This window comes from Trachemys scripta, chromosome 4 (genome assembly GCF_013100865.1).
Source record: "Trachemys scripta elegans isolate TJP31775 chromosome 4, CAS_Tse_1.0, whole genome shotgun sequence".
NCBI lineage: Eukaryota > Metazoa > Chordata > Testudines > Emydidae > Trachemys > Trachemys scripta.
In genome coordinates this window covers 52,043,037-52,069,834 of record NC_048301.1, presented here as the reverse complement: position 1 = coordinate 52,069,834, position 26,798 = coordinate 52,043,037, and the positions used below count along the sequence as shown (strand labels likewise).

General features: G+C 40.7%; 1 protein-coding gene and 1 long non-coding RNA gene across 7 annotated transcripts in view; both read right to left on the bottom strand.

The window, feature by feature from the left end:
* NOVA1 (NOVA alternative splicing regulator 1) overlaps nt 1-26,798 on the bottom strand; it is a 236,089-nt gene that overhangs the window by 137,575 nt on the left and 71,716 nt on the right. The gene's annotated exons all lie outside the window — the stretch shown is intronic.
* The window catches only part of LOC117876646, a 67,615-nt gene continuing 54,688 nt past the window's right edge, over nt 13,872-26,798 (bottom strand). The window contains exon 3 of the long non-coding RNA XR_004645504.1: nt 13,872-18,091. This is a non-coding gene — a long non-coding RNA (uncharacterized LOC117876646). The remainder of the gene's footprint in view (nt 18,092-26,798) is intronic.

Sequence of the window (26,798 nt, the reverse complement as noted above, 5' to 3'; positions counted from 1 at the left end):
AAAGTGAGGTTCTTACCCACGGAAGCTTATGCTCCCAATACTTCTGTTAGTCTTAAAGGTGCCACAGGACCCTCTGTTGCTACATAGCAATAGTTTAAGGATAAAACACATTACAGAGAAGCTGCAATTATCCCCAAAACAAAACAAGCATTACAAATCCAGGAAATTCAGATTCAAGGATAAACTTAAAAAGAAATCCAAACATGCTAAGGTATGGTACAGCAAAGGCACCTAAACATCCTTAACTCTACTTTACTTATCTTATCTCTGTCATGTGTTTTATCCTTATGTCACTTATGCAACTTTAATAATAATAAATAATAATAATTATTATTATTATTAAGTGGGAGTTAAAGTACAACATTTACATCACTTACATTCATTTTGGCCACAGGTTCTATTTCTCAGGAAGTAAACATAGAAAAATATTTCACTTTCCATAGCATTTTCCATTCAAACAATATCTCAAAGAACTTTACAGAGTTAAATACCATTATATATTATACAGAGTAAGTCACCAAACAAAAAAACAAGAAGAGGTGTAAAAGCACAATTATAGTGAATAAATTAAAGTATCATCAAGCAAATTACAGTGAGAGAGAGCTATTAAAAGGAGTACGTTAATATGATATTTCAAAAGAAGTGGTGTGTCAGTGAAATACTAGAATAAGAGGGACATTCAACCTATCAAGAATATAAAATATATTATTTTATCTGCAGGTCTAGAATTGTTAGACTGCTAGCTCCCATTTAGCATGCTCTATGCTGGAGACATTATTCTGTCCAAAGCTACAGACAAGAGGTGGCCCTAAAGATACAGGTAATTGTTATTTTCTCCAGAAATGCATAGTGTATTTAAAAAAAACAACAACCAACATTGGTTTAAAGTGAACACACATTTTTTTGAGAAAATAAAAGTTATCTTTCCCTGTTAACTCTAATCTTGAACAGTGGCTCATTTGTTCTCTTTCAGGAACAATAACTAAACAACAACTAAAATAGGAATTGGTGATCCATATTATGTGCAGAATGCTAAAACTACAGAAATCAAAATAAAATTAAGTTTTACACTCATAATGTGCTCTGTGCCCTTTCCTACACAGCTTTCATTCAGCACTTTATTCTGATCATTTTAGGTTTCTTATGTTTAGACTTGCAAATCACATTTTAGGCATGAGATGCCTCATTTTTCCAAGCTCCTGCTCCTCCAGATAAAAGCATTCTGACCTCAAACACCTTGACAATGAACACAAAATTTAAAGCTATACTCGATGTCTGCAATTTTTGTTTGCTAGGTTTTTAATGTTTTATATTTTACCATCTGTGAAGTCTCTTCCCTTTACTAAAGTTAAAAATGTCACTTCACACAACGACAAGGATATTAACAAATCCTTAATTGATGGGCTGATCATAAGCATTAGATGTTAAATACTAGGCTCTCTCGAAGGGAGAAGGAAATATTAAGAAAAAGCAAAACACAAATTACATGGACTTCATAAAAAGTAAAAATAGATCAAATCTTAAGCTTAATTTCAATAGTAGGAAATATTGTAATTTAGATTTAATACGTCTAATAAAGTACTGGGAAACAAAGTGAGTTAATACCACTTTCATATTCCAGTCACCGAATAGATAAGCATATATTCTATCACAGGAAAGCATCTGAAATACATTTGTCAATCTTGCTTATATAAAAATGAAAAGAAAACTAATCAACTCTTCCCAGAAGCAAGGTTTGGATTACTACCAATCAACATTTTAGTTTGACTGAAAATAATTGCTCCAAACATTTTATATTGCCTCCTACTTCCTTTGATATACTATAATTAGATAACACACTGTACTGATTTCATAGATTCATAGAATCATAGAATATCAGGGTTGGAAGGGACCACAGGAGGTCATCTAGTCCAACCCCCTGCTCAAAGCAGGACCAATTCCCAACTAAATCATCCCAGCCAGGGCTTTGTCAAGCCTGACCTTAAAAACCTCTAAGGAAGGAGATTCCACCACCTTTGTCACATACCTCAACAAGGATGTTACCAAAAACTATTAAGACAAACACACTCTTTTATCAAACTATAACACACTACCAAACATCCAAGTATACCTTGCCCTTGATCGAAATGGCAACACTTTTATTTCAAAGTTATTCAAATATGAAAAAGCAACTAGTGAATAAACCTGTGATCTCTATTAATGTTTGAGAATGGACTGTGTAGGTATGTCTACACTGCAATAAAAAACCCACATCACCAAGTCTCAGAGTGCAGGTCAACTGATAAGACTTGCAGGGCTCAGGCTACATGGCTAAAAAGAGCTTGGACTAGAGCCTGAGTCCCTCGGGCTTCATCCTGAATGGGATGTCAACCCTACTATTTTTAGCCCAACAGCCCAAGCCCAGTGAGCCTGAGTCAGTTGACCCAAGCTTTGAGACTCAGTGCTGCAGGTCTTTTATTGCAGTGTAGACATACCGTGAGTGTCCTCATAAAACAAAAACAAAAACGAACAAAAAACCCCAATGTCTTTTCTTGTAATTCATATGTAGTTATATGATCTAAGGCCCAGATCCACAAAAGGACTTCGGCACCTTTTTGCTACTTTAGACACCCAAGTCCAACATCGAGGTGCTAATGAGATATTCAAAATCCCTGCTCAGCTGCCCCCTAATTCTGGAGGTTTCATCCCTAGGTGCCTAAATTTCTGCATGAGTTAGCATGAGCCCATCTGCCTCAGTATAGGCAGGCAGGTGTCTATCCAACACCTAAGCTTCAATGGGATCCTCAATCTAGGTATTCCCTTGCCTGCCTGCAGGGTTTGATCCAGAAGGTATTCTCAAAGCAAACCTAAAGCCACACAAAAGAGCAGAGGCCGAGGAGGTAGCAGCCTCTCTTAAAATCTTTAGCCCTTTGGATACGGCACTCACCTGGGATGTGAGAGACCCTGATTCACGTCCCCTCTCCACAGGGATTTGCACTTGGGTTTCCCATGTCTTGTGTGAGTGCCCTATTAACTCTATAAAATCCTTCTCTCTCTCTGGCCCAATGTATATTAATTATTTATACACAGTGGAAGAACTTCAACAGAAGGGACAGAGACAGACCCACCTCAGAATATCCCACAGTCCAGAGATAAGAGTACTCATGCATTCTGGGCGTCTCTTCCCTGGCCCAGCCCAGCCAGAGCTCCCGTGGCCAGGGGGAGAGGTGCCCTGCTCCCGGCCCAGCCAGAGCTCCCACGGCTGGGGGAGAGGCCCTCCAGCCCCAAGCTGCTGGGCCAAAAGAGGGCTGTGTGGAGTCCTCGCTCCATGTCACAGCCCCGGGGCAGCATGCACCCCAGAGCCTTCACCTGCAGCCGGAGCCTTCACCCCCCTCTACACCCCAACCCTCTGCCCTAGCCCTGATCCCTCTCCCACACCCCAAACCCCTAATGCCCAGCCCCATCCCAGAGGCAGCACCCACCCACACCCCACTCCCGAGTCCCCTCCCACACTCCAAACCCCACAGCCTCACCCCATATTGGTGCACATAAGAAAATTAATTCCGCACATGGACATAAAAAATTAGAGGGAACACTGGTCACAACTGTAAGTGTTGCAGTGCTTAAGTCTCTATATGGATCTGCCCCCCTACCAGATCCACTAATCTAAAATTAAAAACATATAATTCATATACCAGAATTTTAATACTTCATGGTAAAAATGAAAATAATTAACTGTATGGTAAAACTTGTAAAAAAAACTAATTTAGTTTTGTTTTTGTATATTTATGGTTACTACTTTATAAAAGCACATTACAGAAAGCCTTACTAAACTACAAAAACTTTAGGGAGAAGAATTATTTATTATGATATGCATTATTTTTAAATTTTCTATTAGGATATTAGAGAAACACTATGTTTTAAAAATATTAATCTGAGTCCCCTAAAACTCAGCGAACACTAAGCCTTGCTCAAACAAGTATGGGGTTTGTCAGCTGTTAATTTTACAACATCAGAAGGGAAGGATTTGACTTATCTAAAGGTGATCATCAAATTTGGGCTCACAAACGATTTATTGCAAGTCTGCCTGTAATGTCTTTCATTGGTAACATTTGGGAGCCTTTAACTACTAAAATCAATCTTAGAGTCCTGGAAGCAGACATTCCTGGATTGGAATCAGGATAACTGTCAAGGGAGCATGTGCCTACACACTGTCTTAGAATGTATCTCTCCACAAAATAAAAGTAATTGCAAAGAGTGAATCATAGATGGATTGCCAAAGTATATCAGCCAATGATTTCACTCAAGATAATTATGATCTTGTTATAGAAACCATTAAAGGAAACAGGAGTTGATAATTAAATACTATGTTACTATATTATAACCCTCTGAAGGACAACCTTTTCAAAGCTGGTCAATTTAGGAAATAAAAACATAACTCTTGGAATTACAGTCCTTAATCTGTAAGCTTCAGAACTGATTTTCAAAGTAAAAATAAAAATAAAAAACAATCTAAAAAAATTCTCTGCTACAATAGATTTCTTCAACAACTAGCTAATTTATGGGGAAAGGATAATGAGGAACCTAGATTGAAAAGGGTTTTGAGGGCACATATTTAACATTGGTTGGAAGTGTTTTGGCAGATGGAATCAAATCATAGTGATATCTGGGCTTCAATTAGAAAACATGTATGGCCATTTCAGGATATACCAAATGGCAACTCATCTTCCATTATTGTTTTGGATTCATACCAACTATCTTGAAGTTTGGGAGAAACCTATATCAAAATTAATATTTTATATAAACTCAGTTTTGTGGGTTTTGGAATTATGCATAGTGCCACATCTTCTAGGTTTATTCAGTGCATAGTATATTGTAGGTACTACCAGAAACAAATTAATAGCAAAAATAATGTATATCCCATAGCAACTTATATCTGGACTATTGGTAATTCTAAAGACGACTTTAATGAGAAGGTTACTTCATATTTCTGGTGAACTGAAGCTTGGAATAAGTGCGTGGCCAGTATGTCCTAAAAGTTCTATGCTTGTCAATTCTGGATTCTATACTCAATATTCTTCATGGTTTTATTTTAATTTTTAATCTTTGATACTACAAGTCACCTCTGTACCTGGTGCTTTATATCATTAAAAACACTAAAAATAAATAATAAATAAATAAATAAATAGATAAATAAAACCCACCCTCTTCAAAATAGAAAAGCTTAATTACAAAAAACCCTGCTCTCTGCTATAAAAAAGGAGACATTCCTCACCCTGTGTAGTAACTGTAGTTCTTTCAGGTGTCTCCATATGGGAGCTCCACTTCGGGTGTGCGTGCAACTCACATGTGTTGGATTGGATATTTTCATTTTCAGCGTTTGTTCAAGCCTGCGCATGCACTGCTGACCACCTTGTGCCCTGCATCAAAACTGTATCAGGCTGTGTGGGCAAACCGCCCTCAGCTCCTTCTCTCCCATAAAACTCCATAGCAGAGACCTCCAAAGCAAAAGGGAATAAGAGAGTAGTGGAGCACCCACCCATAGAACACACATCTTGAAGATATACTGTTACTGTCCAGTGTGAGGGAAACTTTCTTCTTTGAGTAGTGTCCTTACGGATGCGCCACTTCACTTTATGGGTAATTCCCAAGGAATAGCCTCATAAGGAAGGAAGGAACTTTGGAATTGAGTCCAGCACAGAGGAAAGAACATTGCCAATTGTCTCCATCAGATCCAGAGGCATTGACTAAGGCATAGTGCCTGCAGAAAGCATGTACCGAAGATCATGTAGCAGTTCTGCAGATCTCAGATACTGGGATATTTTTAAATAGACTCATAGATGCAGATTGTGACCTCATTGAGTGAGCAGACCCACCAGCAGAGGGTGAAATGCTGGCAACATTGTCACAAGATATAATAATACACCCTAAAATCCATTTTGACAGTCTATGGGCAGAAACAGGGGGGAGGGGTAGCTCAGCGGTTTGAGCATTGGCCTGCTAAACACAGGGTTGTGAGTTCAATCCTTAAGGTGGCCACTTAGGGATCTGGGGCAAAATCAGTACTTGGTCCTGCTAGTGAAGGTAGGGGGCTGGACTCAATGGCCTTTCAGAGTCCCTTCCAGTTCTATGAGATATAATAATATATGGAGATATACCTATTATTATATTATTATTATTATTAAACAGTAGAACCTTTAGATTTGTCCGCAAACAAAATGAATCATCTAGGACATTTATTACATGATTTAGTCCTAGCTAGATAGAAGGCTAACACCCTCCTGATATCTAGAGAATGGAGAGATGTCCCCAGGTTGGAAATATGTGGTTTCGGAAAGAAAATGATAGGCAAATGATTTGATTCAGATGAAACTCAGAAGACACTTTAGAATAAAACCTGGAGTAGGGTAGTAAGGAAACTCTGTCCTGGTAGAATACCATGAAACGAGAGTCTGCCATTAAGGCCCCAATCTCTCTGACTCTGCGGGCTGATGTAATAGCCACTAAGAAGGTTGTTTTCATGGGCGGATTCAGACAGGACCAAGTTGCCATTAATTCAAAAGGAGCTTTCATGAGACTTTTAAGAACCAAATTAAAGTTCCAAACTGGAGAGTGTTCTTTCACTGGTGGGAAAAGACTACCCAGACATTTCATGAACCCTACAGTTGTAGGGTAAGCAAACAGAGAACCCCTCAATAGTGACATTAAAAGCTATTAGTGCAGCCAAATGAACCTTGAGAGAGCTAAGTGATAGACCTGTTTTCTTTAGTTGCAGCAGGTATTCCAGAACAAGTGGAAGTGAGAAAGAATGAGAACAGCATTCTGGAGTTCACACCAGTAAGTAAACCTTCTGCACTTTTGAAGGTACATATTTCTGGTAGAATCTTTCCTACTATTTAATATCTGTTGTACCTCTGTAGAACAGAGCCACTTTAACCCTGTGAACCAGCAAGGAACCACACCTGGAAGTGGTAAATGCTCAGACTGGGATGGAGCAGATGACAGGCATCATGGGAGAGAAGTTGAGGAGTGACTGGGAGAGTTATCACTGGACAAAGACCTAGGTGAAACAGATAAGGAAACCATGCCTGCCTTTACCACAATGGGGTGATTAGGATAACTCTGGTCTTGTCCTTTTTGATTTTGTTCATCATTTTGAGAATCTGAGGCATTGGAGGAAATGCCTTTGTCTAAATGAGGAGGAAGGCATCCCCCAAGGAATTGTGACCTAGACCCCCACTTTCCTTTGAACAGAACAGATGGCAGTTTTTGTTCATTGATATGGCAAAGAGGTCCACTTCTGGAAATTCCCAAGTCTGAAATAGGCCAAGAAACTGGAAATCCAACTCCCAATCATAGTCTTGATTAAAACACCTGCTGAGAGCATCAGCTATGACATTTTACCTTGCTGGGAGATACATTGCTGAAATTCTTATGCGATGTTTTATGCACCAGTTCTATAACCTTATTCTTTCGGTACAGAGGGAATGGGATCTCGATCCGCCCTGCTGATTGATATAGAACATGAAGGCCAAGTTGTCTGTAATAACTTGGATAGACCTAGATCTAATAAGAGGAAGAAAATGAAGGCAGGCATTTCTTACTGCTCTGAGTTCCAACAAGTTGATATGGAGGGTGATCTCTTGAGGTGACAATCTGTCCTGTACTGTTAAAGCATCGAGGTCTGACCCCCATCTTAACAGAGATGCATCTGTGGTTACGGATACTGTTTGTGTCAGTTGAAGGAAGGGGACTTCCATCCACACATCGTGATGGACCTTCACCAGTCTAGGGAGCGTTTGACTTGTTGAGGAATTGACACCTGTTTGCTGAGTGAATTAAGCTCAGCCTCCCCTGGAAACAATAACCCCTTGGTGTTACTGTAGCTGGGGTTTGTCCAACAGTTTTTGCAGGTTCCAGCAGAGCCTTGTTGATGGGAAGGGCAACTCTGGCTGGTGATGCTGAGTGAAGAATATCTTAATAGTTTGTATTGCGATTCGTTGACCTCCTCAAGAGGTATCTGTAGGGAGTCTGCCCGCCCATTTAACGAGGTCTTGAAACTGCTAAAAATCATTGGCCATAGATGGATGATGAAATAAAACCACTTCATCTGGTGAAGGTGATGAGATGACAGTCTCTTGGCCTCTTTGTCCACCCTGGTCTCTTGGTTACCTTGGGTCCTCTAACATTTCCTGCTGTTGCTGGTGAGGAGAAGCTTAAATCTCCTTATCATCCCAATGGGAGATAGCTGGGATCCTGGAACCCCAATATGGCCATTGAGGAACATAAGAGGGAGAGAATGGTATCCTGGGTTGCTCCTACCAGGAGTGAGGAGGCCCCCAGACATCTTCCCTGTCTCTGACGTATATGGGTACATAGGAGAAACTGATGATACTGAAGGGAGGTCTCCATCATCGTCCTTTTCTTCCTGTAACAGGGGAACTCCAAGGGTGGGGGTGGTACCAGGGATATATAAGGGTCCAGAGGTTCTTAGTGCCAAGAGATGCTCAGTACCTGGCAGCAATGGAAACTGTGGTTTAGCAGACAACGATGAGTCCTTTGGACACCTAAAGTCCTGCAGCACCATGTGGAATTCTGGCACCGATGAACCAGTATGCTTGTCCATGCACGATAGTATTGGTGGTTTTCAGCACTTCCCAGGCAGCTCTGATGTAGATGCAGACTTTCACTGTACTAAAGAGCTCAATGAGGGTGCTGGGAGAGGGGTTAAATCCGATAATACAATTGTCTGTATTTGCTTTGACCATCTCTGCTATACCGTACTGTACAGTACAGTAAGCCATATTTACCTACAGAGCTGCAGGATTTCCTGCCTTGTTGGTACCAGAGGTACAGTACCAAGCCTCGAAGGTGAGGTTTCTTAGGCTGTTGACCTGGTCAGAGAGGTCTTTTCAAGGTAGGTACACCTAAAGAGGGGAATTAGAACTCTTCCTGTTAGGAACTTTAGAGATCTCTGGGGCATGTACAGAGGGTTTTCCTGATCTGCCTCATGGGGAAAAAGGAGCACTTCATCATTAACAGTTGCAGCTTGATTTCCCAGTTCTTCCATGCCCTGGATTTGAGGGCCAAACAGAAGTTACACTTCTGTGGAACATGAGACTCTTCCAGGCACTGGACGCACTTAGAATGTCCATCACTGACTGGGAGAGCCTCTTCACATGTGAGGCAATGTTTAAATCCCAGTGAACCAGGCATGCCCCTCACAGGGGGTGACTTCCCCAGAGGAAATAAAACAATCCTTTTCATAGCCAGTAACTAATTGCTGCTAACTGACATCTAACTACCTCTAACAAACCAGCTAGGTAAACTAAATAAACTAAGTAGAACAAACACAGCAGGCAGTTGAGGCATACACAATGCAGGCATGATAAGCTCCATCTAATGCTGAGACAGCTAAAAAGGAACTGAAGGCTGTTTGTCCACACAACCTGATATAGCCTCAGTGTGGACCATGAGATTGGCCCACGCATGTGCTGCTGGCAAACAGACACTGCTAATGAAAATGTCTGATCAAAAGGCACATGAGACGCATGTGACATTGTATTCAATATGCTTTATGAAAATATGCTTATGAATGTGAATATGATGTAACTCGAATATGCTTTATGCAAAAGCTCTCTTGTAAGGTATCATTACAAAGCTTATAATCTACTGAGTGTGTTCATCCTACCACAAGGTTAGTTCAATAGGGAAGATGAGGCCCTCTTCTAGCAGTTAACTGATTGAACTAACCTTATTATCTCTAGACTGATTCTTGCCTGTATATTTATACCTGCCCCTGGAAATTTCCACCACATGCGTCTGACGAAGTGGGTATTCACTCACGAAAGCTTATGCTCCAAAACATCTGTTAGTCTATAAGGTGCCACAGGACTCTTTGTCGCTTTTTACAGATCCAGATTAACACAGCTACCCCTCTGATATTTGTTCTGTCTGTTATTACTTGAAACCACTTAAACCTATTTTTATACTTAATAAAATCACGTTTGTTTATTAATAAACCCAGAATAAGTGATTAATATCTGGGGGAGCAAACTGCTGTGCATATCTCTATCAGTGTTAAAGAGGGCGAACAATTTATGAATTTACCCTATATAAGCTTTATACAGATTAAAATGGATTTATTTCGGGTTCAGGCTCCCAGAAAGGCTGAACACTGGGTGCTGGGAAAGTCCCTGTTAACTGAGAAGCCCCTGGGCTGAGTGAATCTCAGTTTCAGTGAACTACAGAGAGACATGGCCCAACCTCTGGGTCTGTGCTGGTGCTGACTGGAGTGTCTAACTCAGCCACACAGGAGTGGAGGGGCGCCTGTTCTGGCAGGAGGGTTGTTCTCAGTGGTATCCCAGCTCATCGAGCGACAGTCTCGAGGAGAGTCTCTGTGACTGAACACATCACACACACACACACACCTGAAGTGAGCATCGATGGGGACACTACATGAAGAAGAATGATGCATCAGGAGGAACCAATCAAAGATTTGCTTGAAATACTGGACCTAAAGTTTGGACTCTGATGGTCTTCTCAAAGGAAACAGACCTGAAAGGCCTAGGTCTAATACGTAGAATGACATGAATGTTTAAACCCAGGAAAAGATAGCAAGAGCAAACCAGATTAACTAAACTCCAATGGCTGTAAAAGACCACCACTTCCACCTGTAACTAGTCAGTAGACTGTGCCCATTCTATCAGACAGATCTTGCCACAGTTATTTGTGACCTTCATCCATGCTTTACTATTGCAATTCGCTATATCTGGGCATGAAGTCAAACAGCCAAAAAAAATTCAACTGATACAAAATGCAGCAGTTCATCCGCTTAGCAATATAGGTCACAATACATCATCCTGATGTTCCATTCTCTACACTAGCTCCACATCAAATACTGAGTTAAATTCAATGTCTCTTCCCTTATGGTTAAAGTTTTTTATATTATTTGCCTTAGTTATCTGAATAATCATGTATCACTGTGCAGTCATGACCTCCAGCAACAGCCACGCTGGGCCAGAATTATTAAACGGGGGTGGGAGGGGGGGAGAAGGGCAATCAGTTCAGGAGACAAAATATCATACATTGGAACTCACTCCCACTAATCACTAAAATTTATGGCCTCAAGAGCTAAATACCAAACCCATTTGTTCATTTTAGCTTTTCCACGGGACTACTCACACATTTATGGGGGTAGAAGCAGGAAAAAGAGGGAGGGACAATGCTATTTTCAAGCTGCTCCTGCAGGCAGAGAAGGAAGAGAGACCAAGGAAGAGCTTTGCTTCAATGTTTTTTCTTTTAGTTAAATGAGAGGTGATGAAGAGGGCCATATAAGCAGATAGATAGATACATGGGAAGCCTAGACACACAGAGAGAAAGGTAATCTCTCAGAACTTGGTCCCAGTCTATATAGAGCTTTAAAGAATATAACCAACAATCTGAAATATGCTTAAAACTGAAAATGCAGCAGGTGCAGAGCACGAAGCTTTAGTGTTACATGCTTATAATGGCTTACCCCACTCAGCTGAGACAATACTTTTTCACTACTAGCTTCAGTTTCAGTATGTCTTCAGGGGTAGTCCAAGTGGAAGGCACTGCAATTATTCCAGCTTTCATTTTACAGAGGATTGGTCACAACAGCAAGGTCCAAATCAGAGAGAAACAGTCACAGCCACTGGGTCAATTGTAAAAGAAAATGTGTGTCATAGACATTGCCTGAGAATCCAGTAGCAGCAATGTGTGACTGTGAATAGTATGAGCAAAGGTTTGACAAACACTTTCAAAGGAAGACACTCAGAATTCTAACCTTTGATGGTTAGCTATACCTACCAGTATCCCTGCCCAGTTATATAGGTTGGGTCTAAGAGTTCTCTCCCATCCATATTTGTAAGGCACTGGGAAAATAGACATTACGGTACTTGGGCTCCACAAAAAGGAGATGACTCAGTATCTCAAAACTTCTCATGACTCCTACTGGCCATACATTAAACAGGAGGCACAGTAGACAGAATCCTAAGGAACACTTCATACAAGAACTGTTAGATGCAGAGAAGGTACTCTCTATCATTTTTGAGCCTTGGAAAAGAAATAATGAGCTAATTGAACTGCCTTTCTATTTAGCCTGGAAGGCTCCACAGGTGAATCAACAAATCTTTGAGACTAACAGTATGAAAGACAAGGCTGACAAGAACATCAGTCAGGGCAAGAGGGGATATTACATCCACAATTTATCAATAAACTTCTTCAAAAATGCGAGGTTTTGAACAGTGTTATGAATAATAAGGTCATTAATATTAAAAAGGTAGATTTTTGAACAGGGGCTTTACCACTGATATGCAAGGGCAACTAGCAACCTGGTTTTCCAAAGGAAAACTTTAACTGTCAATTATAAACCCAAATCTGACCCCCAAATCTTTCCCAGGCATGACAGGTGAGGTCCAGAAGTGGTGAAATATAACTTCCCAATATAACAAAGATTTCATGAACAAAAACAGGATGAAATTCAGCCAGAGAAGTTGCAGCATTTTTAGACTCTTGCCTGAAACTGTCCCATAGTGCCATCTAAGTCAGTACAAGTCCAATTGACCTTTCCATCAAAAGAGCTGGAAATTTTCTCATACTGAAATTAAACTCAAGTGTGAAATAGAATTAAGGAAAGCTGGATTCATCATTTGGAACAGTTATAATAGATGAGACTTTGCTGATGTTATGGTAGAGAAAAGGAATTACGTTTACAGTAAGTCTGTCATCACTTCAGCATAGGAATGTAAAAATTCATTATGCTGCAGTCAGTCTGATTCAGAGTGAATCACCACTGGTACTCTGACCTCTTCCCCTACTCCTCCATCAACTGTACGTCATTCAAAAATCACAGCAATCTGACAGGGAATAAAGACATAGGGTTCTTTAACTGCTAACCTATCTGTGTTTGTAGATAAAAGGTTGCCATAAAATTTCACTATTCCACTCTACTAGCTTGCAATGGTAAAGTAGCATAATCTATAGCATTTGACCATAAGTGACCTAGTCTCCCTTTAAAGCTTTCTAAACTCTTAAATATGGTCTAAGTGTTTGATTGTAATGTACTGGAATCTTGGATGACACCTTTTGTCATAAATTATTAAATAGAAGCAGAATACTGAGAAAGCAGAAGCAAGGTGAGGTAAACCCAATGATTTGTTGTCTGGATCTTGGATCCTTTTTTACAAACAAACAAAAGCAGAGTATTATAGATTAATACATTAGCAACATGAAGTGTAAAAGCATTAGTTTCTCTGGTCTTGGCTTAGACTGGGAGTATAAAAGTGAAACTGAAAAATAGGTTTTTTTGTTTTGTTTTTTTACACAGATCCTATATTTAGTTGTGTTTGAGAAAATAACAATTAGCTGACAGATTAAAAATCTCTACAAAACAGTGAACTGACTCTAACATTTACTGTCATTATTTCTGGATCCCCTATATGCCTTATTTCATTTTTAAAAGATCCACACCTACCTTTACCTCTGCAAGTGAAGTGAGTTCTTTGGCACTGTAATAGAGGCTCGGTCTACAGTACAGAGTTAGGTCGATAAAAGGCAGCTTACAGCGATCTATTTCAGTATGCACACTACAGCCTGTCACTGATGTAAGTGCCCTACTACACTGACATAGTAGGTGAGGCGTAGGGCTTATGTCAGTATAGTTAGGGCGATGCAGTGTCTTGCCAATTTCACAGCTGTGCTGGAGCCATGAAATTAACAAGAAAGGCTCCAAGTTTCCCTGCTGTGAACCCTGCATTTGGCTGGAAGTTCAGGCTGTCACCCCAGGGTGGGTGGGGGGGCTCCAGGTGGAGCCTAGTTGCCCCCCAGGCTCCCAGGCTACCTGCTCCCTGTGGGCTGCTGCTCAGGCTCCCTTCTCCCTGCTGCCTCCTGGGTGCCTGGCTCAGGGCTCCCAGTCTGGCTGCTGCCCAGGCTCCCTACTCCAGCCCAGCTGTCTCCAAGAGGTCAGAGTGCAGCAGCTCTGAACAGAGACAATAGTAGCATAAAATTGACAAGAATGACAGTTTCACTGTTGTTTGTGCTGTGAAATTGAGCTGCAGGGGACTCATGGATGGGGCTGTCACCACAGCCAGATGGTGGGCTCCAGATGTGAGCCCCACATGGCTGTCAGTGCTCCAAAATGCCCTTCAGTTGGTGCAAAAACTTCTGGTAAGGACACACTTCACCAGCAGGAAGGTAGTGTGGACACTAACAGCCGACTGAATTACTGCAGTGAATGTAGGTTGCCCTAAGTTAAATTGACCTAATTTTGTAGTGTAGACAAGCCCCTAGTTTGTGCTGTACAGGATTGGCAGGTTTGGGACACTGTGCCGGGGATGCATGTGTCATTCATTAAGGATTCCAGGCCTCTTATGGCTCCCTCGATGGTAGCTCTTGGGGCCATTTTGAGATAGAAAGGAGAGGCACTGCATGGGGCCTTGAGTACTACATCCTCTCTGCCAAAACCCATATCAGTGATTCCTTTAATTAGGCTGGAATGGCCTCCTGCAACAGCTCTGCTGTCACTCCATGACCTTGGGCAGGGAGGTTTCTTCTCTCTTTCCCGTGTAGATTTCCACAGCAGCCAGCTGAGATTTTAGGCCTGGATAGTAGGAATTGGATATGCTCCATATAAAATGAAGGATATACTCTTAATATTGCCTGGAAGACTTTTTTTTAATTCTTTAAGACTGCACTCCTCAATAGCAAAGCAGACAACTGTTTTTTCTGTTTTAAACACTCAGAGCTCCTGAAAGGATTTCTACATTGAGACTCGCACACTGTTAACAGCAGGCTTCTTTACACTGTGGTGGAGCTACAGTACATTTGCTCTATAATGAAACATACAGCATCTCCCAAGAAGATTAAAGGCATTAACCCAATTCTGCTGTCAGGATCCTCATGCATGGAACACCCATCCTGGACTGATCTGGAGCCAGGTCTCAACTGGAAGGGCTTTGCCAGTATGGGTATATCGGAATGCTATTCTGGCAAAGCACTTCTAGTGTAGACGCAGCTTTTGCCAGCACAGCTTATTCCAGTCCCCTCAAGTGAAACAAGCTATGCTGTCAAAAGCACAGTCTTGCAGGTATAACTGTCTTCACTAGCAGCTTTTGCCAGTACAGCTATGTCTGACCTAAATCTCCTCTCATCACATCCCTTACAGGACAGCTATACCAGCAAAATATTGTAGGGCAGACCTGACCGGATACAACTTCTTCAAATCTCTCCTAAAGACCCATGCCAAGACACCTACACAAAGTTCACTAATTGACACTGTCTAGACTGAAGGGTATTGGGTATTGTTGATGTGTATTTATATTCAAAGAAGTTTATATTTTTCATTGCATGTTTTATCACTCTCCACCTACTTTTGTAAGTTGCTTTTCTTTCTTAGTGTGAAATCTTCAAGATAGGGAATTTTGTCCGCATAGCCATGTGGAAGTGCATAGTACAAGGTGAACACTACCACAATACTGTTGTATATTGTTCTCATAGTCACTGGCTGTTGTTATTAAGAAAGAAAAATATATTTAAACATTACAAATCAAATAATTAGGATCAAAATTACATTTAAATAAAAATATACAAATATACTAAATTTTCTTGCAAATACATCTCAAACATTTTTAACTCAACAGAGTGCAATTTTATAAGAAAATACAGTCTGATATTTAAAAATTCTAACTTTTTTCATTTATCTAAATGAAAATTATTTAACAAGATAGTAAACTATAAATAGACAAGTAATTAGAGGAACAGTTAATGTCTCTTATGCATTCTAGAACTAGTGTTAAGATATTTTTACATTTGATTTTTAAGATTAGAAGCATAAAAGTGCATTATACTGTAACTGTCTAATTCTGCAAACTTTTTTAGCAAATTACACAAACTTCTTTTCAATAAGTTCAGTAAAACAAATCACTAAAAATTCAATATGAAGTTCTCTGATACAAGAACAGACAGAGAACAAGTCCACTCAACATTATAAATGCAACACTAAATCCAATCTGCAGATTTGAAAAATAAAAAAAACAAAAGAAGAATGTAGTTTATCTACAAAAAATAGTGTGTGTGTACAGGGGCATTTATTGGGGAAAAAACACAAATTACAGAAACATGATAGAAAGCAATGTGGTATATTATCAACTGCAATTATCAAATAATTATTAAAAACAAAGGTAAAGTTCTAAACAGAACTTAAAAAAATCAAAAGTGAACACGGAAATATGCAATTTACACACTTTATCCTCCTCTGCCAGTCAAACTGAAATGTCAGCAAGTACATAATTCATCTCTCACCAACTTTTATTCATACTGGTTATGCTGAGACATATTTAAATTAATATAAGATCTGATGTTCCAGGATCACATTTTCAAACCAAAAGCCCAGGTGTACAGACCCCAGATATCAAAGAAATGGGTTTTTTACAATATTTAAAATATAGAAAAACAAGTCACAAAATATAACCAGTTGAAGCCAAATAACCCAAAACAGAATAATACTCACCTAAAAAAAAAGAATAAAATAAAATACAATAAAAATTATAAGCCCTCAATAATCCTCAACTAACCTCAGGAAAAGGCAGCGAGTAAGATAGACTTGTGTGCTCTGAATGCTAACAAAACTAGGCTCTGGCAGATCAGGATGGCAAGCTGGTTATAGAGTCCCTTGACCTAACATGGAAAATTCACTAAGAGTCTTTTAAATGAGGGTCTTGGTAGCTTAAGCACCTCTCCTGATGGTAACTGTGGTGGTAACACCTAAAAAGAGAGATGGTCCCTCACACAGCCAAGTCCCAAACTATTCAGGGACTTAAAGGTCAAAAACAAAATACCTTTAAAACCACCCTTAGAAACAAACAGGCAGCCAGTGCAGACAGAGGACCAATGTAATAAGCTATCTGCATGAAGTAATGCTTAATATTTTATGTTTTTGTAATTCTTGGCAGTTAAGTGTTTTCTTTAGAACTACAAATAATTAGACAATAGTACAAAAGTATTAAATCTGAGATATGCTACCTTACATATAAAAAAAAAATCAGACTCTTGAATTAACCTTCTACAGCGTGCATATTAACTAGGGAAAATCTTGAATCCAGAAAAATGTCTATTGCTCTCATCCCAGCTTCCTCTATTTAGTCTCACAAGCAGGCCAAACAAGCTCAAAAACAAAACAGAATCCAGTTATTTATATATCTGTTAAGTAACAAAAATTTTGATGAAAAAATAATTCATCTTGTTTATGATGATTAAATGATTAATATGATTAAACAATATTTCATGGTAACCCCTTCTCTCCATAGACTTTCATTGTACAAAGAAGCCAGGGCTTTATTGATGTAGCAGATCATTCTCAATACAACAGACTAATACAGTGCAAAAGCTGGCTATAGACAGCTCTGGCTTAAGAGTCTGATCCAACTTCTATTGAAGCCAAAGGAAAGATTCTCATTACTTCAACAGGAATTGGATTGGGTCCTAAACGTATTTGTGCAATACACAACTTAATACACAGGCTTATATTTAACAAAATGAAAATTTACTTCAGAAAAAAAGTGAGTAGAAATACAAACAAACAATCTTACATTACTATGTGAACTAAATCACAAAAAAGTTACATGTCAAGATATATTTTAAATGGCACTTATCTAAATAAGACAAATTAACAGAAAATACAGAAAGTACAAAAATACCCTCACTATATAGTCATAATTTCAAGTCTTTAAATGTACAGAAAATACATTAATTTCCTCAGGTGTATATATCTTTTAAAGGGGGAAGGTCTAGATGACTCAATAGGTCTTTTCATATTTAATTCTGATGATCCCATGCTAATATTCAAATATTAAACTGATGCAAACAATAGCAATTTAAAACTGTCAGTGTTAAGAAGCGCTATTCATTTTAATTTCTTTTTAACAGTGGCTTACAAATTATTACAAATTACTCTCTGATCTTGGGATTTGTTGAATAGTTTTCATAAATGAACTAAAAATAAATCAGTATTAAAAGGTAGGGTTGCCAGTTCTTTCATGGTCCCAGAAAACGTAGAGGAAGTTGGCAGGATCAGCTCAGCTCCATTGTGGTCCTGAAAAATATAAAATACCAGTGTCCACTGGATCATTGGGTCCTTGGCACTCTGGAACTATTTATGAAAAAGATTTTGGTGATGACTATAATGGTGCTTAACATGGAGTAAAGGGTCTTGTCAGTAGCCATGATCTTTCCCTGCTGCCCCTTTTTTTAGGTTGCATGCCCTTAAGATACATGGTTATTTATAATAAGGTGTACTAGGTGCTTTCCATAATCATAAGCAGACAAGGTCCCAGTCTTCAGGGAGTTATCTAAACAGAAAAATACAGTTGAGGAAAAAGTAATGGGATACAACAAAAAAATAAAACTAAGCAGTGAAGACAGAAATGTCTCGTTTGTTCTACTTTTTATTGATTTTTAAATATCACTTGCACTCTCAATTTCACATCTGTACTATTGATACTTAATTGGAGGAAAGGGAAAGTTTATAGGCCTCTTGAGCTATGCTTTCCTTAGTGTTTTTTTTTATTATTATTTTTGTTTAAAAACCTCTCCCACTATTGTATAACGATTGGTGCAACTCCATCAGTGGTAGCAAGAGTGGAAGCTTAGTGCAATCAAGGCACTAGCTTTTTTACTACTGTGTAGTCTAAATCAGGTCTAGAGAATACCAGAGTAAAAAAACTGACTGCAGTCTGAGACTATAGCAAGAAATAAACCTCTACACTAATACTCCTACCACTGCAATTACTGCTGAAGCGACACCAGTGGCAGGCAACAGTGAGATATTTCCCCTAAGCTTAGAATACACAAGGCCTTGTAAGAGTGGGCTTTAAAAAAATGCCTGATGAAGTAAAGAATGGTGGCATGGTGGACAGTTACAGGAGGACAAGGATATAGTGAATTAAAAATATAGACAGAGAGAGAGAGAGAGAGAGAGATGCATTTAGTAGTACAAGCTATATTGCAGTCATACCAAAGTGAATTTTCCAACCAATTCTATGTTTAATATATTTTTTCCAGGATGATACAATCATGTTGTTGGTGAGGATTTCTCTAAAGGAGCGGTCTCTATACTACCTTAGCTTTTCTCCAGCCATGTTAGCATTCCAAAAAAGTTGTGCGATAGAATATAAATTATCACAAAAATATAATCAGTAATTCTAAAGAATAAATTCAGGTTAAATACCATGTTATTTTACACCTTTTCAGCTGCTGTCACCAATGCAACAACAAAACTGCTTGATAACAGGTCTTCAGTACAGAGAAGCGCATAGGCAAAAATATTTAGAGGTACTGTTTCAAGAAACCTGGTATTTAATAGTAGTTTTCTAACAAACAGTCCCTTCGCCTTTTATTTACAATCTGCAGTTTATGCAATGGTGGTTAACAAGAATTCATCTAAAGCACTGATTGTTAACAGCAAATATTTCATAAAATCAATATACCATAGAGCTTACATTAAGTCCTTCAGCAACTCTGGCTTACTGAAAATATGTCCAGAGCCCAACAGCTTTTTGTATTTCACCTTATTAACATTAGGATCGCATAATTAAAGATGCAAAAGACCTCTTGGATCCATCCCCTTCCAATAAGGCAAAAGGTAGACTGCCAATACAATATGGATCAGACATTTATTTGATATCTTTGTACACGTGATCTTAGATAAAATATAAAAAGATCTTACTTCACTGTATAATATAGTCTCAACTCAACAAAACAAACACCCCCCCCCCACACCAGATCTTTACAGAAGAAAAAAAAATTCTACACTAATTTTGTGCCCATATATCAACATCACAGGCAAACATAATACTAAGCCAACTGAATATACAATAAATATAAATCAGATTGGCTGAAGCCAAATCCAAAACTGATCTGGTCCTTGTGCAAGGACTGGAAAGTATCTGGATCTCCCTCTCTAAGGATTTCCCCAGTCCCCATCTGGAACAGCCAGCTCCAATGCAACTGTCCCCATTAGGTAGCTCCTGGCACTGGGGACAGAGAGATGGTGTGACTGGAACAGAGTGCATTTTGAAAAATCCCAGCTGGCAGATAGGCCTTTGGGAGCCATCAGCAGCCTGTCTACCATTATGCTCAGAGACACTGGTAACTGCATTAATCACAAACCTGGATGAGATTAATGGGTGTGAACAAACCCTTCAATTAACAGAACTATAAAGATAAATTAACCACAGGCCTCCACCTAAAACAAAAAGAGTATGTGAACCTCCTGGGAGTTTTGGATTGAGAGGATACAGGGGCTTTGCTGAGTACTGTTTGGGGAAGGGGAAGGGTGTAGGTGTGGCTCTCTCTGTGAAGGATTTGAGAACACAGAGCATCAGACAGCTACACGGATAGCCAGCTGAAAGCACAATGTATGACTGTGGAAGAAGCTTGGGGACAGATTTTTAGGTTGGGGTTGCAACTAAAAAGAGTGGTTTTGCTGCTGTGTTTTCTGGTATTTGATTCCTTCCGCGTTCAGAGACACGGGACTTTGTGTGTTCTTTGTAAATAAATAAAACTGTAAAGAAATACCAATCACCAATGTCTCCTCCTAACTGGAGTTAAATGGGATAACAATTTATTGCAGCCATTATCCTGCTCTAATGTAAGGTGGGCCAAGGCTGGTTCAGAACAAACTTCAGGTTCAGAGAACCACAATGATCTCTTTTGCAGCACCCACTTTCAGTAGTGACCATCTTTGCCTGTCTTTGGAAAACAAATGAACAAAATACCCAGTAAAACTGACTACAAAATACTTTTTCTAATGACTGAAATAGTATCCTTTCAAATAATCTTTATATCACATTTCAGACCAACTCAAACCACCATATTATTACTTAATTTACAAATCTGACAAATACCTATACTTATAATCCTCCGTTTATTAAAAAATCCTTGACATCAAACTTTATATTTAAATTATTTTAATAGTTACGAATATCAGAGCCAAAATACATCTATACTATCGTTCTTCCAAGATTCAAATATATATTTGTATTAAGTTTCACTACTATATGGGAAATACAACATCAATTCTGTCTACCAGATATTTAGCTTACCATATTTTGCATAGCTTCCCTCTTCACAATGCACCCACAGACATTTAGCTTGTAATGATAAAGATATAAATTTCTCAATATGAAAAATGAGTTCCAAAGCTTTCAATTTCTTTCTGCACATCAGTGTTTAGTAATCATCATGGGAATGCCAGCAGGTAGATAACAGAAATGTTAATTAGGGACTGTAAGCTTAATTCACAATACACTGTGCAAACTCCATGTTTACCAACTGCAAACAGATGCTTTAGCAAAGTATAAAATTATTGTGTAAGACCAATTTAAAGTAAAACTTGCAAAAATGGCTCAAATCTGAAAGTAACAAGACATTATCCAATGTATAAAATAATGCCTTATAACACTGTAGATCGGACCATAAAAAGAAAAAGAAAAAAAAAAGATTGAATTGACAGCCTAATTCATGCTACTGAGGAGAAAAAGGGTATACTTGAGTTAGCCTTTGGTTTGATTTTTTTTTTTTTAGTTTTTTGTCAGCATTAGATCCTTAAGATTAAACACAATGGGTGAAATCCTTCCCCATATTAAAATCCATGGCAAAATTGACTTCAGTGGGGCCTGAATTTTGAAAATAAAGTACAAATTATTCTTCATGAATGGTGTCATCAAATGCATACTACTTAAACAAAAGGCACATACATCTCAAGGTAAACAGAAGAGAACAGTTTTTTTTTTAAATATTATGCACTCTGCAAATAAAAACAGATTAATGTCACATGCACAGATGTATAACTAGTTTTTTAAAAAAACTTGTATTATCTAGAAGAGCTATACAGAGTTATCGATGCATAAATTGTTTTTCAACAGTTAAAACTTTTTTCAGACACTTTTGATGACTGGATTGTTCATTCATTGGATTCATTATTCATTGGATTGATTTAATTCAGTTTCCCTTTACGCTGTTTTTCACTGTGGCTTAAGCAAAGCATTGCAGTCTTCTGTGTAACTTAAGGTTGCAAGTGAGCCCAGCTGCCTATTGCCCTCTCTTTAAATTCACCCATCACTCACTACTGAGGGCTTTCCCGGTCCCACAGTAACCAGGAGAGAACACAAAAATTTTGTTGCAGCAGCAGCGGAAGTTTAGAGATGTATCCCCAAATTTTCCACGAGACACCCTATTTCCCTTTTAATTAGTCTCTCCTCACTCTCAGTAAGGAAGATTCTTAGTTGATTCAGACATTTTCCCACTACCATCAATATAGTAGAATATAATTTTACTGTTAAAGTAGGATAGCCATTCTATTAATATTTATTTTATTTATTTAGAAAATTCTCTTTAACTTGTATTATGATATATTTTATAGGAATTGTCTGAGAAATCTGAGTTCTCTTATACCAAATTCTAATGTCATCAGTATAGCTAGAACAGTAAAAACCACCAAGTTATCTATGAGTATCTTAAACCACAGAATACAAAGGATATTGTATGAAGAATTGTATGTGGGACTAGTAGAAGCACCTATTACTAAGATTGATGACACACTCATTATAAAACCTGTTTTCAGTGGCTTTCAACTTTGCCAAATTTCAACTGTTTGAGCTGAAATTTTACATGCCACGTGTATCTGCTGCAGATGGCTTTTTTTTTTTTTTTTCAATTTCAGTCAAAATGTTTTAGGCCTGGTCCACACTACGAGTTTAGGTCGACTTTAGCACCGTTAAATCGAATTAAGCCTGGACACGTTCACACGACGAAGCCCTTTCTTTCGACTTAAAGGGCCCTTTAAACCGGTTTCTTTACACCACCTCCGACGAGGGAATTAGTGCTAAAATCGGCCTTTGCGGGTCAGAATTGGGGTAGTGTGGACGGAATTCGACGTTCTTGGCCTCCGGGAGGTATCCCACAGTGCTTCATTGCGACCGCTCTGGACAGCACTCTCAACTCAGATGCACTGACCAGGTAGACAGGAAAAGCCCCGCGGAAGTTTGAATTTCATTTCCTGTTTGCCCAGCGTGGAGAGCACAGGTGACCACGCAGAGCTCATCAGCACAGGTAACCGTGATGGAGTCCCAGGATCGCAAAACAGCTCCAGCATAGACTGAATGGGAGGTACGGGATCTGCTCGCCATATGGGGAGATGAATCAGTGCTAGCTGAACTCCGTAGCAGTAAAAGAAATGGTAAAGTATTAGAAATGGTCTCCAAAGCCATGAAGGACAGAGGCCATAACAGGGACGCACAGCAGTGCCGCGTGAAAATTAAGGAGCTACGGCAAGCCTACCACAAAGCCAGAGAAGCAAACGAAAGGTCCGAGGCAGAGCCGCAAACTTGCCGCTTCTACGCGGAGCTGCATGCCATTCTAGGGGGTGCAGCCACCACTACCCCAACTGTGTGCTATGACTCCCTCACTGGAGAAACACACAGAGAAGAGGGTTCGGGGAACGAGGAAGATGAGGATGGAGGTAATGTAGGTAGCTCAGAACAGCAAGGAAGCGGAGAAACCGGTTTCCCCCAAAAGCCAGGATATGTTTGTCACCCTGGACCTGGAACCAGTAACCCCCGAACTCACCCAAGACCCTGAGGGCACACAGGGGACCTCTGGTGAGTGTACCTTTGTAAATATTACACATGGTTTAAAAGCAAGCGTGTTTAATGATTAATTTGCCCTGGCAATCGCGGCCAGTACAGCTACTGGAAAAGTCTGTTAATGTGTATGGGGATGGAGCGGAAATCCTCCAGGGACATCTCCCCCGAAAGCTCTCCTTCATGTACTCCCAAAGCCTTTGCAAAAGGTTTCTGGGGAGGGCTGCCTTATCCCGTCCGCCATGGTAGGACACTTCACCATGCCAGGCCAGTAGCACGTAGTCTGGAATCATTGCGTAACAAAGCATTGTAGCGTATGGTCCCGGTGTTTGCTGGCATGCAGACCACATCCATTCCTCATCGCTCTTTGTTATCCTCAGGAGAGTGATATCATTCACGGTCACCTGGTTGAAATGGGGTGATTTTATTAAGGGGACATTCAGAGGTGCCCGTTCCTGCTCTGCTGAACAGAAATGTTCCCCACTGTTAGCCACGCGGTGGGGGGAGGGGTGAAGTGATCATCCCAGAGAATTGGGGGAGGGAAGGGGGGTTAGTTGGGTTTGTGCTGCATGTTAACCCGGAAACCGCAGCCCCTCCTTTTTACATTGCAAACCCATTTTAAATGGCCAACCCAATTCATCCTTGATATGGGAAATGAGGGTGCTGCTGTTTGAAACCATTCCCACATGTTAAGAAGGTTAAAAAAGCCAAAAGACTGTGGCTTACCATGGCTGCCTGCAAGCCGAAATCTGTTTCCTGGCATTGCGTGAGTGATCTTTCACACGAAACCGGCAGGCCCTCACTATAAGAGGAAAAGTGCGACCTTGTAACGAAGAGTGTACCCACTGTTCTCTAAAATGTGTCTTTTTTAACCACCTCTCCCTTCTCCTCCATCAGCTGCAAATGTTTCTCCTTCACAGAGGCTAGTGAACATTAGAAAGAGAAAACGGAGGACGCGGGACGATATGTTCACAGAGCTCCAGATGTCCTCCCACGCTGATAGAGCACAGCAGAATGCGTGGAGGCAGTCAATGTCAGACATCAGGAAAGCACAATATGAACTAGAGGAGAGGTGGCGGGCTGAATCGCGGGATGAACAGAGCAAGTTGTGGGCTGAAGATGATAGGTGGCGTCAGCTTGCAGACAGAAGGCAAGAGTCAATGCTCCGGCTGCTGGAGCATCAAACTGATATGCTCCAGCGTATGGTTGAACTGCAGGAAAGGCAGCAGGAGCAGAGACCGCCACTACAGCCCCTGTGTAATCAACAACCCTCCTCCACAAGTTCCATAGCCTCCTCACCCAGACGCCCAAGAACACGGTCGGGGGGCCTCCGGCCACCCAGTCACTCCACCCCAGATGATTACCCGAGCATCAGAAGGCTGGCCTTCAATAAGAGTTAATGTTTTAAAATGCAGTGTGTCCTTTTCCTTCCCTCCTCCCCCACCCATCCCGGGCTACCTTGGCAATTATCCCCCTAGTTGTGTGATGAATTAATAAAGAATGCATGAATGTGAAATAACAATGACTTTATTGCCTCTGCAAGCAGTGCTTGAAGTGGGGAGAGGAGGGTGGGGTGGTTGGTTTACAGGGAAGTAGAGTGAACCGGGTTGGGGGGGGCAGAGGTTTCATCAAGGAGAAACAAACAGAAGTTTCACACCGTAGCCTGGCCAGTCACAAAACTCGTTTTCAAAGCTTCTCTGATGCGCACCGCGCCCTGCTGTGCTCCTCTAACCGCCCTGGTGTCTGACTGCGCGTAATCAGCGGACAGGTGATTTGCCTCAACCTCCCACCCCGCCATAAATGTCTCCCCCTTACTCTCACAGATATTGTGGAGAGCACAGCAAGCAGCAATAACAATGGGGATATTCTTTTCACTGAAGTCTGAGCGAGTCAGTAAGCTGCGCCAGCACGCTTTTAAATGTCCAAATGCACATTCCACCACCATTCGGCACTTGCTCAGCCTGTAGTTGAATCGGTCCTGACTCCTGTCTAGGCTGCCTGTGTACGGCTTCATGAGCCATGGCATTAAGTGGTAGGCTGGGTCCCCAAGGATCACGATAGGCATTTCAACATCCCCAACGGTTACTTTCTGGTCCGGGAAGAAAGTCCCTTCCTCCAGCTTTCAAAACAGAGCAGAGTGCCTGAAGACGCGGGCATCATGTACCTTTCCCGGCCATCCCACGTTGATGTTGGTGAAACATCCCTTGTGATCCACCAGGGCTTGCAGCAGCATTGAAAAGTACCCCTTGCGGTTTACGTAGTCGGTGGCTTGGTGCTCCGGTGCCAAGATAGGGATATGGGTTCCGTCTATGGCCCCACCACAGTTTGGGAATCCCATTTCAGCAAAACCATCCACTATGGCCTGCACGTTGCCCAGAGTCACTACCCTTGATATCACCAGGTCTTTCATTACTCTGGCAACTTGGATCATAGCAGCCCCCACAGTAGATTTGCCCACTCCAAACTGATTCCCGACTGACCGGTAGCTGTCTGGCGTTGCAAGCTTCCACAGGGCTATCGCCACTCACTTCTCAACTGTGAGGGCTGCTCTCATCCTGGTATTCTGGCGCTTCAGGGCAGTGGAAAGCAAGTCACAAAGTTCCATGAAAGTGCCCTTACGCATGCGAAAGTTTCGCAGCCACTGGGAATCGTCCCACACCTGCAGCACGATGCGGTCCCACCAGTCTGTGCTTGCTTCCCGTGCCCAGAATCGGCGTTCCACGGCATGAACCTGCCCCAGTAACACCATGATTTCCACACTGCTGGGGCCTGTGCCTTGTGAGAGGTCTATGTCCATGTCAATTTCCTCATCACTCTTGTCGCCGCGCTGCAATCGCCTCCTCGGCTGGTCCGAGTTCCGCTTTGGCATGTCCTGGCTCTGCATATGCTCCAGGACAATGCGCGTGGTGTTCATAGGGCTCATAATTGCCGCAGTGATCTGAGCAGGCTCCATGATCCCAGTGCTAGCTATGGCGCCTGGTCTGAAAAAAGGCGCGAAACTAGTATCTGACGGACCAGGGGAAGGAGGGAGGGCCGAGTGGCGACATGGCGTCCAGGTACAGTGAATTAAAATCAAGAAAGGTGGCTGTGCATCAGGGAGAAACACAAACAACTGTCACACAGAACGGTCCCCCCAAAGATTAACTGAAAACCCTGGGT